The sequence below is a fragment of the Macaca fascicularis genome, chromosome 1, assembly GCF_037993035.2.
Source record: "Macaca fascicularis isolate 582-1 chromosome 1, T2T-MFA8v1.1".
NCBI lineage: Eukaryota > Metazoa > Chordata > Mammalia > Primates > Cercopithecidae > Macaca > Macaca fascicularis.
In genome coordinates, this window is record NC_088375.1 from 111,261,544 (window position 1) to 111,281,885 (window position 20,342).

The 20,342-nt window shown below is 41.5% G+C and overlaps 1 protein-coding gene across 3 annotated transcripts in view; it reads left to right on the forward strand.

The window, feature by feature from the left end:
• The first annotated feature begins 5,237 nt into the window (after positions 1–5,237).
• The window catches only part of OTUD7B (OTU deubiquitinase 7B), a 73,505-nt gene continuing 58,400 nt past the window's right edge, over positions 5,238–20,342 (forward strand). For all 3 annotated transcript variants that reach the window (XM_005542019.5, XM_073996735.1, XM_073996733.1), the window contains exon 1: positions 5,238–5,495. The gene's annotated coding sequence lies outside the window, so the exon portion shown is untranslated. The remainder of the gene's footprint in view (positions 5,496–20,342) is intronic.

Below are 20,342 nucleotides of genomic sequence, written 5' to 3' on the forward strand. Positions count from 1 at the left end.
TTAGTAAATGCTACAAATCAGGGCTTTTTCACCCTGGAGAACTGGTTGTTAATATTTACTAGCACATCACTGGTGGTCAAGGAAGTAGAACACAAATGTAGAAATGGAAGTGTAGAAATGGAGTTAAGACCACGCTGGGCTCCCTCTTACAAAGGAGATTAAGGAATTTTCAGTTTATCCACAGACATTGAGGTATTGTTGATGACATTTTATTAGTTGAGATTATTTTGGTTATAAGTAATAGAAAAACTAAACTTGAAATGGCTCAAAAATTAAGAAAGATGCATTTATCTCATATAACAAGAATTTCAAGTTGGACCAGTCTGGGATTGGTTAATTCAGCAGGGTACCGAAGACCCAGATTCTTCTAATATTTTTGCTCTGTCATCCTTAGCATGTCAGTCTGGCCTCTGACCAGCACAACATTTCCAAATCCAACTTTCAGCAGCAGAGGAAAATAATTTATTCTTTCTTTTCATCTCTTTGTAAGAGCAAAGAAGTCTTTCCCAAAAAGCCTCCAGCAGATTTTCTCACATCTCGCATTGGTCAGAACTCTATCACATGCCTAGATCAAGCACTGGCAAGGGGAATGGAGCCCCATGATCCATTAGTGTTTCACCCGTGTTCCTCCCACTCAGCCCCCACCCCCTACACTGAGGCTAATCTCCCTTGAAGCTGTGTACAGCAGGCTGGTTACCTGAACCTAATCAAGGTTCTGTAGGCATGGAGGAAGAAGGAGGGTGGACATTGGTTAAGCAACCAACATGGTTGCTAGAGTTTTTGAAAAGAGAGAAAACATCCATGATATAATTTAGGAAGTGGCCGGGCATGGTGGCTCACGCTTGTAATCTGAGCACTTTGGGATGCCGAGGCAGGTGGATCACTTGAGGTCAGGAGTTCAAGACCAGCCTGGCCAACATCTCTACTAAAAATACAAAAATTACCTGTGCGTGGTGGCACATGCCTGTAATCCCAGGTACTCCGGAGGCTGAGGCACGAGAATTGCTTGAACCCGGGAGGCAGAGGTTGCAGTGAGCCGAGATTGCACCACTGCACTCCAGCCTGGGTGACAGAGCCAGACTCTATCTCAAAAAAAAAAAAAGAGAGAGAAAGAAAAGAATTAAGGAACCATAATCTTAGCAATGGTGTGCAAGCAGATAGAGGGCCTGGGATTAGGGAGGCTCAGCTATACTATTACAAGGTACTAAATATGAAATAACAATCTGCCAAAACAATGCTTTCAATTGTCAATTGGCTGCCAATTCATTCATTCATTCATTCATTCATTCACTTAATAGATATTTAATAAATGACTGTCGTGGGTCAGATACTATGCTAGGTACTATATATAAAATGGTAAACTTAGCTAATGGAGCTTCAGAATCTAATGGGTGAAGCAAATATCAATCAAATAATCCACAAGTAAATGTAAATGTTTAACCTGGTTAAATGTTATCAAGAAACCCTAGATTTTTTTTTTTAATTGAGGTAAAATTCACATATAGTAATCTTAGGTATACAATTTGATGTCTGTGTGTAACAGCCATCCTGATCAAGACACAGAACATTCTCATCACCTCAGAAAGTTCCCTCATGTCCCTTCCTATTTGATCTTCACCTCCCCCTAATAGGTAACCACAGTTCTGATTTTTATCTTCAGTATTATGTTTGCCTGTTCTTGAATTTCACATAAGTCGCTTTTTTTTGCACCACAAATGAGTCCAAGATTCATTCATATTGTTGTGTTTAACGATCATTCATGTTTTAAAATTGTACTCCATTGTAAGAACAATATAAGCAACAAATTTTCTGTTGGTGAACATTTGAAGTGTTTCTAGTTTGGAGCTATTATGAATAAACCTGTAATGAAATGAACATTCACATATAAGTTTTTTGTGTATACATATATTTCATTTCTATTGGGTAAATTCCTAGGGAGTGGAATTACTAGGTTATAGGGTAGGAATGTGTTTAACCTTATGAAACTTCTCCCTCACCTGGCTTTTTTTTTTTTTTTTTTTTTTTTGAGACACATCTCGCTCTGTCACCCAGGCTGGAGTGGTGCAGTGGTGCAATCATGGTTCCCTGAGCCTCAGTCTCCCAGACTCAAGTGATCCTCCCACTTTAGCCTCCCTAGTAGCTGGGACCACAGGCATGCACCACCATACCTGACTAATTTTTTTATTTTTATAGAAATGGGATCTCCCTATATTGCCCAGGCTGGTCTCAAACTCCTGGGCTCAAGCCATTCTCCTGCCTTGGCCTCCCAAAGTGCTGGGATTTCAGGCAGGATCCACCATGCCTGGTTAAGCCCTAGATATATTTTTAAAAAAATTATAGATTCATGGTCTTCAGTTCCAAGAAAGAATTCTGAGTCAGTCTGAGGTTCCTAGGCATGTATAATATGTAGTTTTTAAAAACTCCCCAGAACCAATGGTCTAAATTATATTGGTGGCGGTGGAAAGGAAGTTATTTTAGTCTAGTTTTCTTTTCCACCACAAAAGCATATAAATGTAAATAATTTTTTTCCCTGCCCAGCTACAAGCTTTCTCTGAACATTTTCCCCAACTCTAGCCATTAGCCCCAGTATTGAAATAGTCTCTCTTTTTAGTTTCTCTGGCGAAATGCAAAGCTCTGGTTTTTCTGCTCTTGCTTAAAGTGATATAAAAGCTCAGGGAGCTCCTTGAAGCAGCCCTTAGAATTGCTAAGATGACTAAAAAAGAAAACAAAAAAACCCCTGATCTCTAGGGTGGAAAATAACTTTGGACAGAATAACAGTTGAGGGTGTGTGGCCCTGTGTACACTGCTAGGATTTTCTCTGGTGCTTTTACCTTTTTTCCGCTTACTATTCTACCTAGCAGCAAAAAATAGTCAACTGTGTTCTGGCTGCTGCCAACGTCTATGTTAAACAACTGTCTCTGAGTATCCAACCTAGTACCAGCCTAAATGGCTGTATATCACTAGAGAAGAAGCCTCTAGTTTCTAGGCAGAGAAACCGACACATAGGAATGGGAAGGGAGTCACTTAATGGATTAGGGGCTGGTTTGGCTAGGACCAGAACCCAGGTGGCCTGGCTCCCAGCCCAGCTGACCACACTGCTATCCACACAGCTTGGGCTGACCAAAGACAAGCAGCCCATTGAGCAACTGCACAAACAACAATGAATGATGGATGGTCAGAGCAAGAAACAGGCACAAAGCAACTGCGACCCCATCACTTCCTGGCCCCTAAATTTCCAGGCAAGCCTATAAAGTGTGGTCACTTAAATGACTTTGACCAGCAACTTGGCCCAGATTTCAAATCTGGAGACTTTTTATGGTCACTGCCAAAAGAAAAAGTCTATCTTATATTGAGGGTAGAGTGCCTTTGAGCTCCATGTCTCGTTCTATTAAGTCTGTGGCAGTGGCATTAAGACTAGAAAGACATATTTATATGGGTATGACCTGGTTCTGGACAACTGTGGTGAAACAAGGCAACTTTCAGATTCTGAGGCTCCTCTTCTACAGATCTGTGCTCCCACGTCAGATTTAACTAGCAAAGGGTAGGTGTGGTCAGTGATTGTTGTCACAATCATTCCAGAATGCTTGTGTAGAGTTACTAGAATTTCAGTCATTTCGTTCTAAAGTATTTTCATCCCTCTCACCTTTCCAGAACAACACCCCTTTCAGCTCCTTTTCAACTGCTGTAGCCAACTGATTCTACCCCAGGGTCCCAAGCATCCACCCCATACCCCTCCAGTTCAGTTCAGTTAGAGTTCAGTTAGAGTCAATTTAGGTGACCAAATCTCATCCTGCTCTCCTCCTTAAATTTGCCACTAAACGGTAGCTAAAATTTGTGGTCCCTATATGCTTGAAGCCCAGGCCAAATGGCTTTACTTGTCACTCTGTATTGTACGTCTTGGATATGCCCCCATGCAAGGCACTCTGACTGGTTTGGCCTTAGTATGTATGGATGGCCTTGGGCCCAGCCCTAAATTTTCAATTCTAAACGCAGGTGTATCCCTAAGAGATATAGCTGTCTAGGAAATTTCCCTGTTTCAGGTGTCGGTTTCCTATTCTGAGCTAGACAATTCTAAAATGTCTATGCCCTATGCCTCCCCTTTAGAAACTGAGGAAGAAGTGAGGGGAAAAAAACGTTGACTGGACTATTTGTTTTTACATAGGCATAACGGGCACAATTAGACAATAAGCATTATTTTGAATATGCAGACCAGGTTCTACAATGTTAGGAATCTGAATTAAAATTTCAGATGTCTTTGGTTAGAGTATAGCCGGGGCTGGCATCGTTTTGTGTTTGTCATAAAGAGGTATTTATTAAATGGCCTTTCTTTCTTGAAACAGTCCACACAGGCCTAATACTTATTCATTCATTCAACAAATATGGAAGGTCTACTATGTGGCAGGGATGGCTTATTATGTTCTCATAGCCATAGCTCATTGTCACTCATGTAGGACATATACAAGTTCTGCTACATATAATATAGTTTTATGTATTTTACTAAATTGTAAAACCTTTGATGTCTGGGATTATATCTTGTTAAATTTTGTATCCCCCCTGTATCACTGAGCACAGTGATACACATCACAGGGATACAATACATGTTTGAATTATGCCACGTTTTAAAAGACATAACAAACGCACTATTTAACTTTTTTTTACTGTTAGCAGTCTAAAGCAGATGTACCAACAGGGTATCACTGTTATGCAAGTAAATAAATACTAAGTGTTTACAGAGAAGGGTATGTTCACTTCAAGAGTGAAGGAACAAGAGAAATCCATACTTGGGTGGAGACTGGTCTGGAAGCTAATTTTCCTCCGGTCAATCCAGAATAATTGTGTAGACTTACCAGAATTTCAGTCCTTTCATTCTGAAGTATTTACATCCCTCTCACCTTTCTACAACTACTCCACCCCTTTCAGCTCCTTCCTAACAGCTGTAGCCAACTGATTCTACCCCAGAGTCCTAAGAGTCCACTCTGTACTCCTCTAGCTCCGGTTCAAGAATGCTCCAGACCAGGCGCTTTAGGGACGCGGGTCAGGAAAACACGGGGTCACGCGCGGGGCAAGCGCCAAACTGGCCGCAGCCTGGGGAGCGGCGCTAAAGGCGGGGCTGCGACGGGGCGGAGCGGGAGGAGGCCTGGGGGCGGCCTGGGTGTCACCACCAACCCGCTCCGGCCGGAAACTGGCGCCTGTTTCCGGCCGGACAGCCGAAAGCCACCGATCCTGAACCAGCCGCCGGAGTCGGAGTGGCGACCGGGGTGTGGAGCGGGCAAAAAGCCACTGGGGGAGGCCAGTCCCGATCAGTGCCTTCTGGCTCCAGCTCCAGATCCTGTGCGGAGCAACAGCTGCGGTCGCCGTCTCCACCACCGCCTCCGCCTCCATCGCCGTCGGGGGAGGGGCCGGCCGGACCCCGGGGTCACTGCCGAGGAATGAGGAGAGGCGGTCGGGCCCCGCGCTCCGCCCCGGCCTAGGGCCTTGCCCCGGGAGCCGCGAGGGTAACGGAGCCCCCCCCCCTGACACCGTTCCCCGTCTGCTCCCGCCCCTCCCGGCTTCTCAGACTCGCAAACTCTGCTCCTCAGATCGCCACTGTCCCCTTTCTCCTTTCTGATTCTGTTTCACCCGAAGCCATCTCCCCTCGGCACTCCTTTCTCGCCCTGACTGCTCCTTGCTTCGTCCCAACCTTTCCTCCTTCCTTTCACCTGCGTCCTGCGTTCCTACCCCGCGCTCTCCAGCTCCCGGCCTCCCTTCCTGAGCTGTGCTGGGCAGTTTGGACGGTCCCCCCCTTGTCAGCTAGACTTTCGGGAGGGATGGTGGAGTTTTAAGGTGATTAAGATGCAGTCTATTACCCCCACAGTAGGATAAAGTTCATTTAAAGTCTCAATATGAAACTAAAATGAAAAGCAAACAAGCTAATTCTCCCTATTGATAACCTCCCTAAGGTGCATACAGTAATGGAGGAAAGGCGAGAAAAAGGTGTGTGTGTATGTGTGAGAGAGAGACGGAGGTTGACGGATTCTAGGGCAATCTTAAGTAAGAACTTTAGGAAAAAGAAAAGTTGCTATGAGCCGATGGAAACTTTAGAAGCTGATGATGAGTAAGTAAGCCGGGGGCTGCGTGATCTCACTCTTCTCATAATTACTAGGTTAACGGTGTGGCTCCGGTCGGGATGGAATGGGATTTGTTTACTGGGCCGGCGTATTTTTAGCTTGTCGGCTCACAAGGTCCAGCGCTCAGAGTCTCTCTCTCCCTCCTCGTGGTAGTCTTTCTGTCTAACCTAGGTGGCTTCTCTGGGCACAATACAGCTGTAAAAATTTGAAAGTAGAAACTGACTGGTGGAATTTTATGGAAGAAGTTCCCCACAAACTTTTCAGGCAGCTTTTCATGAATGCAAAGCCAAGAATTAGCAGGACGTTGCCTTTTATTTTCCTTATCTTTTTATACGTACTACGTAACTCTTTACTTAGAAATTCACAGGCTGCTAATTTTTCAGTCTTTGGCCTCTAGTACTGTATATTTAGGAGATTTTTTAGGAGGCTGGATCCCTTTGTCTTTCAGAATCTATTTCAAAGGTGGAAAAGGACAGAGTAGAGAAAGAGGTGGCGGTAAGACTGGCTCCAAAGAGTTGCTAACCCCTAAATATTTAAAAAACAGTTTCTGTGCTATGTAACTTCTGAAAACATTTGGAAAATTTTCTTCCTCCTAAATGAGATTGCATTCCTGATGGGGAGAAGACTTCAGGGACAGAAGCTGGGTGGCTAGGGAGAATCGGAGGTAGTTAAGTATTTGCCGTGTATAACTTACAAATACATTATGCGCAAACAATGAATTAATTATACTCTTTGTCTTCATTGTTTTTCAAGTAGTTCTTTTAACGTTTAGTAACCAACTTGCTGTGCTAGTCTACTGGTATTTTGAAGGCTGAACAAAACTGTAAAATAAATGAACTTGATGTTGCTCCTCTGCAGGCTGAATACCGGACCGTTCTAATTTCCGCTATTGACCCAGCTTGCCTCAGAGCACCTCCTTGACAAAGTGGCCAGTTACTATGTACTTAGAGATTGCAAATGAATGCAAGTATTAGCTCACAATAGGCATAATTAAGAAGGTAAATATGCTGAAAACATATATTCCAAAACCAAAATAGATTTTTTCGATTTTACCCCCATTTTTGATTATCAGCACCTTTCTGCCAATAATTATACGTTAACATGCATAATTTAGAATTGAACAGGTATCTGCTTTGGACATTACACTTTCAAGATAGAAGGAAAGATGGAAGGAAGATAGTTTCCAAACTAATTTTTTATTGTCGTTGCCTTATTTGACTTATTCCTTGCCTTTAATACCGAAGACTCCCTCAGAAAAAAAAATGTAAAACTTTGCCAAAGCAAGAGCTTGCTATCTGCTGACTTGTATAAGGCAGGGTAACTGGTAATGAATGCTAATCCTTAGGTGGCCTTTAGTGGCCTTATGTTGCCAGCAACTTGGAAAATTTCCTAAAGCTTTGTTTAATCTTTCTTTTGAGACCCTATTTAAAAAAAGATTTAATTTGGAGATGAAAATCTAATTTTTAAAAACCACATACACCTTTCCCAGAATCTGCTGATGATCAATAATTGTTTTGATCTGTGTGAGTTGATTGGTGCCAATATTAGTGATGGTATCTGGGTAAATTCTATTTATATCTGCATTTGGCAACTCTCCTAAGTTGAACTGCATACTTTATTCCAGGGCATGGGGATCAAAGGGGTTGAAGGAGCCTAGGAATGAGTGGAGAGCTGCCTGGTAGTCCACCACTATTTCTAGTTCTCAGAAGGCTTTATTTGCAATTTTGAGATTCAATGTATGTAGCCAAAATAAGTATTCTGATTGTTATGAGGGCACTAAGTGCCACTTGTCAAAGTTTTGGAGCTCTTGAATATCTTAAGCATGCTAAAGACACTGGCCATTATAGTGCATATGTGTGTGTGTGTGTGTGTGTGTATGTGTGTATGAGTAGCCCTCTCCTTACCCTAAACACTCATCCCACCAAAGGGAAAATCCTTAAACAGCGCTTTGAAATGTGACCTCAGCAGTGTCTTTCCTATGGAAACTTAGGAGCTGTGGAATAGCAGACTGTGGAATCTTTTTTGTAGCCTCTGATAAATTCAGGTAATTAAAAATTTGTGTAACTGGAAGACAGATACAGGGCAGTTTTTCTCATGAATGCCTGAATTCAGTTGACTTCTTAATATAATAGAAGGGAGTTGTTTGTTTGTTTTTAAATAAGCCATCCTTGCTGAGTAACGATTGAACACTGCTGTGGATAAAGCAGTCTCCATGCTCCAGTGACAGGCTTTAGGGAGGTATAAAAGATGTAAAGACATGTGTCCTTGCTCTTGGGGTTGAGGGTGGATGGGAAAGGTGGTATATAAATGGGAAGGCAGACTATTATAAGCTTTAACATTTAGGAAACAACATACAGACAAAAGCAAATTTAACGTGCTGATAAGTATGTAAGGGCTGAGAAGACTTGAAGTAACAAAGAAAGAATCAGTGAAATATATTAGGGGAGATTTCTGAGTCAATAAATTTTGAAATGGACTTGGGAGGCTATGGATGAGTCATAAAGAGGTATGGGCTATTGAGTTACATGGGTCTTCGTTCAGACCTTGGGTCTAGTTTTTACCATGTGACCTTGGACAAGTTAACTTCTCTTCCTTATCTGTAAAATGTGAGCATTCAAGTAAATGAAATAGTTATTGGGTTGGGAATAAAAGAAAAGAAAGGATCTTCCAAACAGAAAGTATAGAATGTACAGTGCGCAATGATGGTATGAATGACTAAGTTGTGAGTGGGGGGAATATATGAGAGTGACTGTAGAGAATGTGGGTTGGGCAAGTCATGGGTAGAGCAGGCAAGAGGGTGGAGGGGACTCAGAAGCCAGACTCTGTTGGGTGTTGATATAAGGGTCAATAGAATCATTGTAGGTCCTTGAACAAAGGACGGATTTAATGAGAAATATTGAGCTCTTTGGTTTAGGGACTCAGGGACAAGGAGTCAGGCAGGCATCCATACATTGTGACTCTTATTTTCTTTACCATCCTGGCCTGAAGGGATACAGCCAGGAGGCCTAAGATTCCTTGTAGAAGTTGTTGTGTTTACACACCTTACTATGCTGAGCCTGCTTGTGCCTGTCTCATAGTGCACCATCCTGTGGGGAAGTCTCAAGACTATGGCCGGATTCTCCTCAAGAGCTTGTAGTAAGGACAGCATTATGTTTCAAGTGCATTTAACTCTCAGTTATCTCTGCTAATGTAGGGAGCACTGTTGTAGGTAATTCAGAACTTAATAAAGACATTTCTTGGTTATTTTCAACTGTGTTTTTTTAGGATTATATCTTATCCCTTTATTTCCTCTAAGACATAGTTTTAGATAAGAAGAATTACTAAACTGTTATTTGTAGTGACCCACTATGAGTTTAATTCTTTGCTAGGTGCTATGGAGGACTAGGAAAAATGACAACTTTGTGCTCTTGAAAATACATTTTTTTTTTTGAGTCAGAGTCTCGCTCAGTTGCCCAGGCTGGAGTGCAGTGGTGCGATCTCAGCTCACTGCAAGCTCCACCTCCCGGGTTCACGCCATTTTCCTGCCTCAGCCTCCCAAGTAGCTGGGACTACAGGCGCCTGCCGCCACGCCTGGCTAATTTTTTTGCATTTTTAGTAGAGACGGGGTTTCACCATTTTAGCCAGGATGGTCTCGATCTCCTGACCTCGTGATCCACCTGCCTCGGCCTCCCAAAGTGCTGGGATTACGGGCGTGAGCCACCGCGCCCGGCCAATACATTATTTTTTAAACCAGATTTATTTTCATTTTTTGGGGATCATACTGATATTGAAATAAATTTGCATTTCTAAGCTTGTATTACCTGATGGCCAGGAGAGTACACTGATGATGATGAACAGTCAATCTTGTATTAAAGGTTTGGCCTTAGAACTCCATAAAATGAATAATCCATTTGTGGATAATTAAGACTAGACTATACTGAATATGTTGATAGACCAATTTCTTTTCAAAATCTGTATGGATTCAATGTGGCCTCGTAGGCCGTCTGTCTTATGTCTGAGAATGACTGGCAGGTGATGCTTGTGTTCCAGCCAGAACGAGCCTTCACTCACAGTATCTGGACGAATGCCACTGCATTATGTTGTGTTGTTGAAGATTAAACCGGCTTTCTCAAAGGATTTGTGCTTTGTAGAGGCTCTTCCAGATATCAGTTGAAAATCTGTCAGACTTTTCCTCCTGTAGGAAAGTTGTTTGAAAAATATGTCCAATTAAAAAAAAAAAAAAAAAGAATGGGCTGAAGTGTCCACATTTAAGAAGTAAACAAAATCACATGCCATTCTTTCATCCTTTTTTTTTCCTCCAGTTGACTTGCTTTCCTCTATCCCTGCCATCCTCCCCCACCTCTTTATAATCATTAGCAAACTGTGATGTCACTAGCACAGGATTATTATTTACTTCTTGAATCAGGAGATTGTAGTATTTCTGAGCTAGAAATCAGGTGGAAAAGTCAGGAATCTTATTTTATACAACTAGATAGGGATTATTTTCGACTGTTTTTTTTTTTTTTTAGGATTATACTTTATCCCTTTATTTCCTCTAAGAGACAGCTTTAGATAAGAAAACTACTAAACTGTTATTTGTAGTGACCGGCTACGTGTTTAATTCTTCGCTAGGTGCTACGGAGGATTAGGAAAAATGACAACTTTGTGTCCTTGAAGAGTTTACAGTCCAGCTGGGAGTAAGGAGAATAAGAAGGAATGAATACTTGCTGAGCCTCTTAATATGCCAGACAAAATTTTAAAATGTAAAACTATATTGTTAGTTGCATAGTACAGACCTAATACCATAGGTATTTGGGGAGAAGAATACTCAGGTAGTTATGTCACAAATGAATTATAACTCATTTCAGATCTTAATAAATAGGCCAGACATGGTGGCTCATGCCTGTAATCCTAGCTACTCAGGAGGCTGAGGCAGGAGAATCACTTGAATCCAGGAAGTGGAGGTTGCAATGAGCTGAGATGGCACCACTGCGCTCCAGCCTGGGTGACAGAGCAAGACTCTGTCTCGAAAATAAATAAACAAAAGATAAATAAAAGTGTATTAGGTACAAGGGATGAAGATGAAGAGGATAACAAAACATTTCATATTGGAGCTGAAAGGGATCAAGCAAAAGCCTGGAAACAGGACTATACCTGAGATGTTCTTGGGGCAGTGAGGAGACTAACTTGAGTGGCAGTGAGCAGTAGTGAAATGAAGGTGGGTAGGTTGGTTTGGAGCTATGTTTATAGAGGGTGTTAAAAAGCCAGGCATATATATATATATATATAAAATTATTATTTTTTTGAGACAGGGTCTTGCTCTGTCGTCCAGCTCAGACTGGAGTGCAGTGACTCAGTCTTGGCTCACTGTAGTCTCCGCCTCCTGGGTTCAAGCGATTCTCGTGCCTCAGCTTCCCGAGTAGCTGGAATTACAGGCGTGCACCACCGTGCCCAGCTAATTTTTGTATTTTTAGTAGAGACAGGATTTCACCATGTTGGCCAGGCTGGTCTCAAACTCCTGACCTCAAGTGATCCACCCACCTCAGCCTCCCAAAGTGCTGGGATGACAGGCATGAGCCACCATGCCCTGTCAACTTTATATTTTAAATGATAGAAGATTTTTGAATAGAATAGTGGTATGATGATACTAATACACAGGCTGGCTTGGAGGGAATGGAGATTGACACTGGGGGTGTGTGAAATGATGAGGCCCGAGTTAGAGTTGTGGAGGGTAGGCTAAGGAGAGGAAAGAGTGAAAAAGAGACTGTGAAGGAAAAATGGAAATTAATGAGGACTGGATGTGGGAGATGAAGAAGGGTAATGAGTCAACTATGACTGTGACACATTATGGCTGGGTGTCTGAGACATTGACTGAAATAAAAAAGTTAGGAAGCTTTCCTCATTTTAGGGAAATATGATGAGTATAATTTGGGATGTGTTGGATTTAAAGTGGCAATGAAATGTCCAAATGAAGGCCATCCTGGGTGTGAGCTGGGGTAGAGATGGGGGTAGGTTTGGGAATGCAGTTTTGCAATTCATGGCCTAGATGTGTTAGCTGTAGCCAAGATAATTAATAAGCTCTCTGAGGACTAGAGTTTAGGGAAAGAGCAGAAGGGCAAAGAAAATGGTACTGATAAACTTAAACACATCTAAACCTAAACACGTCTCCTATCTTGTAAACACTGTCCTAGGCACTGAGATGGAGGTAAGGCAGACAAGGAACCCACGAGGAGCGTATGGGTCTAGTGGGAGGAGACAGATATGTAAATATATAGATGGAATGAAGTGTGATAGATGCTGTGATAGAAGTATATAGCAGGGAGAGTGGGAGCCCAAGGGTCAGTTCTCTCTTGGGCACACAGAGGTTGGAAAGAGCCTCACCGAGGAGTTAGCATTTGAGTTGAGCCTTGAAAGATTAATTAAGGATATACTCTACAGATGACAAGAATTACATTCCAGTCTCAGAAAATACCATGAACAAAAGCTTAAAGGAATGAAAGCCAGACTTTTTCCGGTAACTTTTACTTAATCATTATGACTGGAGGATGGGATGGAGGGCAGGCTGAAGAGGTAGGCAGTGCTGGATCATACAGAGCTTTATCTTGCATTGCAGTATATGATGAACCATTTAATAAGTTTCACATCCTAGAAAGATCATGTCAGTGGTGTGTAGGGTGGATTGGAGATGGAGAAAGCAAAAGTCCTTTCAGTAACTTTATTATGCTGAACACATTTATTGAGAGTGATCATATTTACAGAATCCTGGAATCAGACAACTGGAGGGACTGCTATGCTTTCTTAGTTTTCCTCATTCACTTTCAAATAGAATACCTGAGGTTTACGCAGGATCACAGAAGTGGGTCTGTGATAGCTTGGTCTAGAATTCAGTCTTCAATATGTACTAGGTGATTAATAAAGGTGAGTTCACCTCTCTGTTCTCTCCCAAGTCCCATTTCAGTGTTTGTGTCATTCTGCCACATTGCATTGTACTAGAAGATAGAAGGACTCAATGTCATTCCATTCTACTGTCTTTTTTTAACCAGTCCAGACTGAATAGAGGTATTTTCTTAGGTCTGACTGAGAAAGATGTGCCCTGAGAGTACCATTGGGAAGAGGGGCAGTTCAGTGCCCTGGACTGGGCTGAATAAGGTGTTAGGATTTTTTTGCTGTAGTGATTCAGATGTAGGAGAATGTCAAGGTATTTGTTCTGTTGAGTGTCTTTATCTCTGCCACTAAGCTCCCTTTAAGTTGTTTTCTTTTAAACTTAGTTTTAATTTGTGCCACTGAAACTTGTTAAATAAGCTATGATAAATGGGCACTGATTAAAAGTATATTTATCTTAAAAAAAAGAATATTTATCTAAACAAAGTTGAGAAAAGTTCAGGGAAGAAACCCAAACAGACACAATTTTGAGCCTACAACCCAAATTTGATGGACATTAACATTTTGTCTTATTTGTTTTATATTTCTTTCTTTAAAATATTAAATACCCAGATTCTGCATCTTCCCTGTATTTTTATTTTCATTGGATTTTTATGGAGGGAAATTGTTTGGTTTTCAAGTGTGGTTTTAAAGTGCTAAGCAAGAGTTTGGATTTTGTGTTTTAGTCACTTTTGCTGGAGGAGAACAGAACAGGGTAGAGGGCATCATCTAAGTCCTTAGGTACCCCTGGGAGAAGTTGGCACTTAAGGACGTGTGGAAGGATGGATACCTTCCATTGATAGGCCTTCCTCAAAACTTGTCTGAGTTGTGATTTTTAAATTATTTTCTCTGGGCTCTGTCAGCATCTTCCCCAGGGAAGGGCCTTGGTTTGGAAGCTGTCCACTTTAGCAGAGCTGCCAAGTCTTAATTCTTTCTCAAGTGGGCAAGGGTACATTTTGTTTTTGTTTGTATTTGGGAGAGGGAAGGGGTGGATAGAGAGGAGGCACAGAATAGCTACTCACAGTGAGTACTTATCTGAATTCCTGTGTAACTGGAAGTTTCCTTGACTGTTTTAGGGGAGATAACTTGGTTACACTGGCATTTAAATTATGTGGGAAGGTGGTTTTTCACTCCCCTCCGCTATCTGATTTGAGATGGCAATAAACCTTCTTATCCATTGTTGTCAGTCCCCACTCTACCCTGTTCGAAGCTCCGCTTGTGCACACTGTTTGAGGGATGTGAAGGCTCCTCTTCACTCTAAAACTGAACAAGTCAGATATTTCCTTATAGTTTCGGGAAGCCATTCTGCTCCTTACTGTTTTTGTGTTGACTCCTCTATTCTTCCAATCACCTGGCCCTTTATTAATTTTACAATTTTGCATAATGAGATATTTCAAACATTTAGAAAAGTTCAGGGGAAAAACTCAAACAATTTTGAGTCTGCAACCCAAATTTGATGGACATTAACATTTTGTCATAGTTGTTTTAGATGTCTTACTCTCTTTAAAATATTAAATGTTATAGATATAGCTGAAGTTCCACCCCGCATCCTTTCTTCCCTCCTCTTTCTCAGGAAATGACTACTGGCCTGAATTGATGTGTTCATTCCTTCATGTTTTATACTTTCCCCCCCACATCTTTATTTATTTATTTATTTTTGAGGTGGAATCTTGCTCTGTCACCCAGGCTGGAGTGCAGTGGCGCAATCTCTGCTCACTGCAACCTCTGCCTCCCGGGTTCAAGTGATTCTCTTGCCTCAGCCTCCCAAGCAGCTGGGATTACAGGTGCATGCCACAATGCCCAGGTAATTTTTGTATTTTTAGTAGAGACGGAGTGTCACCCTATTGACCAGGCTGGTCTTGAACTCCTGACCTCAAGTCATCTGCCCACCTTGGCCTCCCAAAGTGCTGGGATTGCAGGCATGAGCCACCACGCCCAACCCCACATATGTATTCATAGGCAACATATAGTTTTGTTTTGAAATCTTACATAAATAGAATCATGTATGTATCCTTTTGCAACTTTTTTTTCTCAAGATTGCTTTTCAGATATGTCTACAGGTAGATCTAGTTCATTCAGTCACCTAAGTTTTAAACCTGTTTTCTCCATTGCCCTCCTCACTTGTCCTGTTTTTTTGTTTGTTTGTTTTTTGTTTTCTTTTTTTTAAGACAGGGTCTTGCTCCATCACCCAGGCTGGAGTGTGGTAGCGCCATCTTTGCCCACTGCAACATCCACCTCCCAGGTTCAAGTGATTGTCCTGCCTCAGCCTCCGGAGAAGCTGAGACTACAGATGCGCGCTACCACACCTGGCTACTTTTTGTATTTTTTCGTAGAGACAGGGTTTCCTAATGTTGGCCAGGCTGGTCTCAAACTCCTGACCTCAAGTGATCTGGCCGCCTCGGTCTCCCAAAGTGTTAGGATTACAGGTGTGAGCCACTGTGCCCAGTTCCCACTTGCCCTGTTTGTTTGTTTTTTTTTAATTAAAAAAAACTTACCCATTCATAAAGTCCCAGTGTAAACTATCTCTTCCACAAAAACGTTCCTGATTTTCTTTTTTCTCCAGCAGGATATAATCTTTCCTACAACTGAATCTTCCTATCATTTTGTTGGTACTTGTCATGTGGTAGCTGTGTATTTTTGTATTTTGGTTTATTTGTGCCCTTGGCATGCCTCTTCTACTATACCGTAAGCTCTTTGAGAGCAGATAAGTAGTCTCTTTTTCTTTGTATCCCTTATGAGGCATGCTGTAGAAACTTACACATAGTAGGCATTTAGACACTGTTCGTGACTAAATAGATTATGAACAACAACAAAAGGCCATCTTTTATGTTGGTGAACTATTAATTTGACTATTGGGGTGAACCCCCTGAAAAATAAAGCTTATAAACAAACACTTGGCACTGAAAATTACATAAAAATGCCCATAAATGGTAAAAGTAGTCAAGACTAACTTCCTGCAGGGGTGAGAACAAACATTTCTTGGAAAATGAAATGGAAATTAATAGGTGATAGCATCCCAATTGGGAAACTCCTGGGAATTGATCCTGTTGGCTTTTGAGGCAGTGTATTCATGTGGCCAGACTCATTTCACTAGCTATCAGATTCTGCTTTTGTCATCAAGGTCTTGACACCTTCACAGGAGATGGAGATGGGCCTTAAGAAAAGGCAGCCTGTCTATTCACTTAATAAAGACTGCTGAGGGGCCGGGCGCGGTGGCTCAAGCCTGTAATCCCAGCACTTTGGGAGGCCGAGACGGGCGGATCACGAGGTCAGGAGATCGAGACCATCCTGGCTAACATGGTGAAACCCCGTCTCTACTAAAAAATACAAAAAACTAGCCGGGCGCGGTGGCGGGCGCCTGTAGTCCCAGCTACTCGGGAGGCTGAGGCAGGAGAATGGCGTGAACCCGGGAGGCGGAGCTTGCAGTGAGCTGAGATCCGGCCACTGCACTCCAGCCTGGGCGGCAGAGCGAGACTCCGTCTCAAAAAAAAAAAAAAAAAAAAAAAAGTGCTGAGGACCAACATGTGTATCCAATTATTGGATACACCCATTCACACATATCTATGTACATGTACTTTTCACCGCACTCCTTTTTTTAATGATGAGGCCAGGTTGTGTATCAGCGTATTTTGAAGCTTTTAATTCTGTAACATATAGTCCCAATATAACATTGTTTTGGCCTTATGGAAGCTCCTCCCACCCCCAAGTAGGAAATTAATATTAAGTTAAACTATGTGAAATTGCCATTTTGTAGGTTAAAAGCAGTCAACTCTTGACAATTTTGATTGGTTAAACCAACACGTTGTGATTTCCTTTTGGCATTCAGAAAGGCAATATAATGGACCTTTTTGAAGTAGATAATCCCAAATCCATTTTTTTTTTTTTTTTTTTTGAGCTAAGGTCTTGCTATGTCACCCAGTTTGGAATAGAGTGGCACGATTGCAGCTCACTGCAGCCTTGAGCTCCTTGGCTCAGGTGATTCTCTCACCTCAGCCTCTCAAGAAGCTGGGATCCACAGGTGTGTGACACCATACCTAGCTAATTGTTTACATTTTTTGTAGAGAGGGGTTTTGCTGTGTTGCCCAGGCTGATCTCGAATTCCTGGGTTCAAGCAGTCTTCCTGCTGCCTCCCAAAGTGTTGGGATTACAGGTGTGAGCCACTGTGCTCGGCCCGTTTATACGTCTAAAATGCATTTCTGAACTTTAATTTGCAGGGGATTTTCTTTTGTAGTTATCTTTAGCTCAAATTTTTAATAAGTGCTTTTTATTTCTGAGCACACATTTAGTATATTTGAGAAGGTGGAGGGGGAACGTATGAGAGTTGTAGGCCACAACAGGCTCTAGGAAATAAGCCTGAGATGAACATTTTTGCTGTAAATATCTCCATGTTATTGAGTTGTCTTTAATGAGGTTATAGTTCCTATGAGTAAATGACTTATTCCCCCCCCTTACCTGCTACCCCCATGTCTCCTCTCTAGTCTTGGTAAGGAGATCTGGTTGGGGGCGAAAACCACAGAAAAAGATGATTGCCCATGTCTCTTTGATGTTATTTGGGGTCTTAAAAGGAAAGACGGCAAGAGCCCTAGTTCCTAGCACCAGATTGTTGACCTTGTGGCTCCCAGAGCTGTTCTTAGGGTTGGGGGTGGGCGCGGGAGGAGAATGCATAAGACAGGGGAAAGAGCAAAGAAGCAGAGTAGGTAGGAGTTAGCAGATGTTATAAAATAGGATTGAGGAACAGGAGCAGAAAGAAGGGGATAGGTATAAACATTTAAAGGGCTTCTGTTTCCTCTCATTCTTCAAAATCTGGCTTAGAATTCTTTATAAGCCTTTTATCTTAACTATATCAAAGTTGCATCCAGGCTACACTCTACAGATACCTACTTAGAGAATATTATAGATAGAATGCAGCTTTGAAAGTACCAGTGCTGTGTTCTAAAATAGTTCTTTGAAAAGTCAGGGTCATTTTAAATGAGTTGGTCTACTAGTGACTTTTGAATCATTAATAGCTAACATCAAAAGAAAAGGAGCGAATTCCTCTGAGGCTTTAGTGTTAATAAATATTGATATTTATATAAAGGTAGTCGCATGTGAAGAATTAAGGCATGACAATGGGAAAATACAATGACACTAACTAACAAAAATGTAGTTTATTTATTTATTAGAGACAGGGTCTCACTATGTTGCCCAGGCTGGTCTTGACCTCCTGGGCTCAAGCCATCCTCCCACCTCAGCCTCCTGAGTAGCTGGGACTGTAGGTGTGTGCCACTATGCCTAGCTCCAACAAAAATATATTTTAGAAACTTACCTTCTCTTATGCGCTCCATTGTGAGCATCTGGTTTTGCCTCCCTTGAACTGGTAGCTCACCTGGCTAGGTATGAAACCATCCATTTCCTGAAAATGTCTATCAGTTCTAAGGGACAGGATTCTCTGACATGAACAATACTTGGTCCCTGTTGTTTACTGACCATGGATAGAGACTTTCCATACCCCTTCTTAGAACTCTGAAAATATAATTTGAGAGTTAGACTTAAGAGTTTCTGTGTCCTAGCTTCTTTGCTTGCCTGAAATAAATTCCTGGCTATTTGGCACCAGGTGTCTGGTCATTTTAACAACTTTAAGTTCCTTCTTTCTCACGTCTTTGTAATTTTGTATAATATACTAGTTCATTATGAAAACTGAGATTTAAATCATCTGTGCGAATTTCCCTTGATGTTTGCTGCCTGATTGAAACTACAAATTCCTTTCCACCGAACACTTGCTGTGCACTAGAATCTGGGCACGATGCACTAAGGAGATGCCAAGGAAGTGTCACCCAGTAAATAAATAAGCAGGAGGAGAACTGGCCCCTTGGGAATTTATATTCTGGGTTACATAGGACATGGTTACATGTAGATAAATGCATATAAAGAAAAAAATGTGAGAAACAAATATAGGCTATGTAGAAGTATATATAATATCATATAGCATTTTAGAACTGAAAAGAGATTTACATATTTTCATTTTCTAGGTGAGGAAAACGAGACCCAGAAAATTTAAATGACTTGTCTAAGGTAGTAGTTACTATCAACAGTGTATTAGATGTCTGTTCTCTGAAAAGTGAGGCCTCCAGTATATTATAGAAACAGTCAAAGTCATTAAGAACTCACTAATTATCTGTGAACACTGAACATTTGCATAAATAGATGAATAGTAATACAAAGTCCTAGGTACTAAGTACCAAGTGAGGAGTACAGTTACATAGCTTTATAGAAGTTTAAAGGGAATAGATAGGGAAAAATTTTACCTTTATGGTAATCTAGACCTTAGAGGAGAGAGAAATATAGTGGGGAAACATTCAAGGTGGAGGACCAGTGAGCCGAGCTCACCTTGTTTTGGGGGCAGGAAAAGCAGTTTGTAGCACAGTGTTTTACCTAGGAGGGCAATAAGATCAGTAAAGTTAGAGTTAGATAAATTGGAGCGAGACTTAAATCTCAGCCAAAGGAATTTGGTTTTTATACTTATAGTGAAAAATATCTGAGTAGGGAATTGTATGAATTAGTATTTTAGGACAACTGATTTAGCCTTGTGGTATAAAATAGAGGATACCAGTTAGAGGACTGTTATAATAGTCCAGGAAAAAGACTGTCTACAAGGGTAATGGTAATACAGAAAGAGGGAGAGATTTGAGTAATTTGAAGAGAGATAAATAGAATTTGGTAATTGATTATTGTGAAAAAGGTTATATAAGAATGATCACACATTTTCAGTCTGGGTAATAGCAATAGGGAGAACTGGGTTTGGTGGGTTTCTGATGCCTCTCCAAAGTGGGGTACCTTGGTAGACAGCTTTGAAAGGTACTGAGTCTGGCTCAGCATTCTCAGTGGATACTGAATTCAGGGTTTAAGTTACTGGTTTATGTTTGCATGCCTAGTAAGTAGTAGGACTTGGTGTGTATAGTTTGTTCTTTTGATGGTTGTTTAGTGCTCTTTCTAGTAGATCACATTGCTTGAGACGAGATGGATCAAGTGGTTAAAAACACAGAACGATGCCTGGAAAACGAAATGGGAAGTTGAAGACCACATTATGGTGAGGTTTAACCACAAACTGTTTCAGTTCCTTGTGGGTTTTCCTTATATTTAGACACAAAATGTGTGTACTTATGTCTATCAGGCTCTTAATGCAACAGTGGCCTGGGTTTCTTAGAGCTATCTTCTGAGATTCAATTCTTCATATTCAAGGGGAAATATTTCTTCAGATTTTGGATTTAACTGCATATTCTCTCTGACTCCCAATTTGAAGATACAATTAGTGTCCCCCCGCCCACTGTCCCTGCAAGAAGGTAGGCTTGCTTGAGT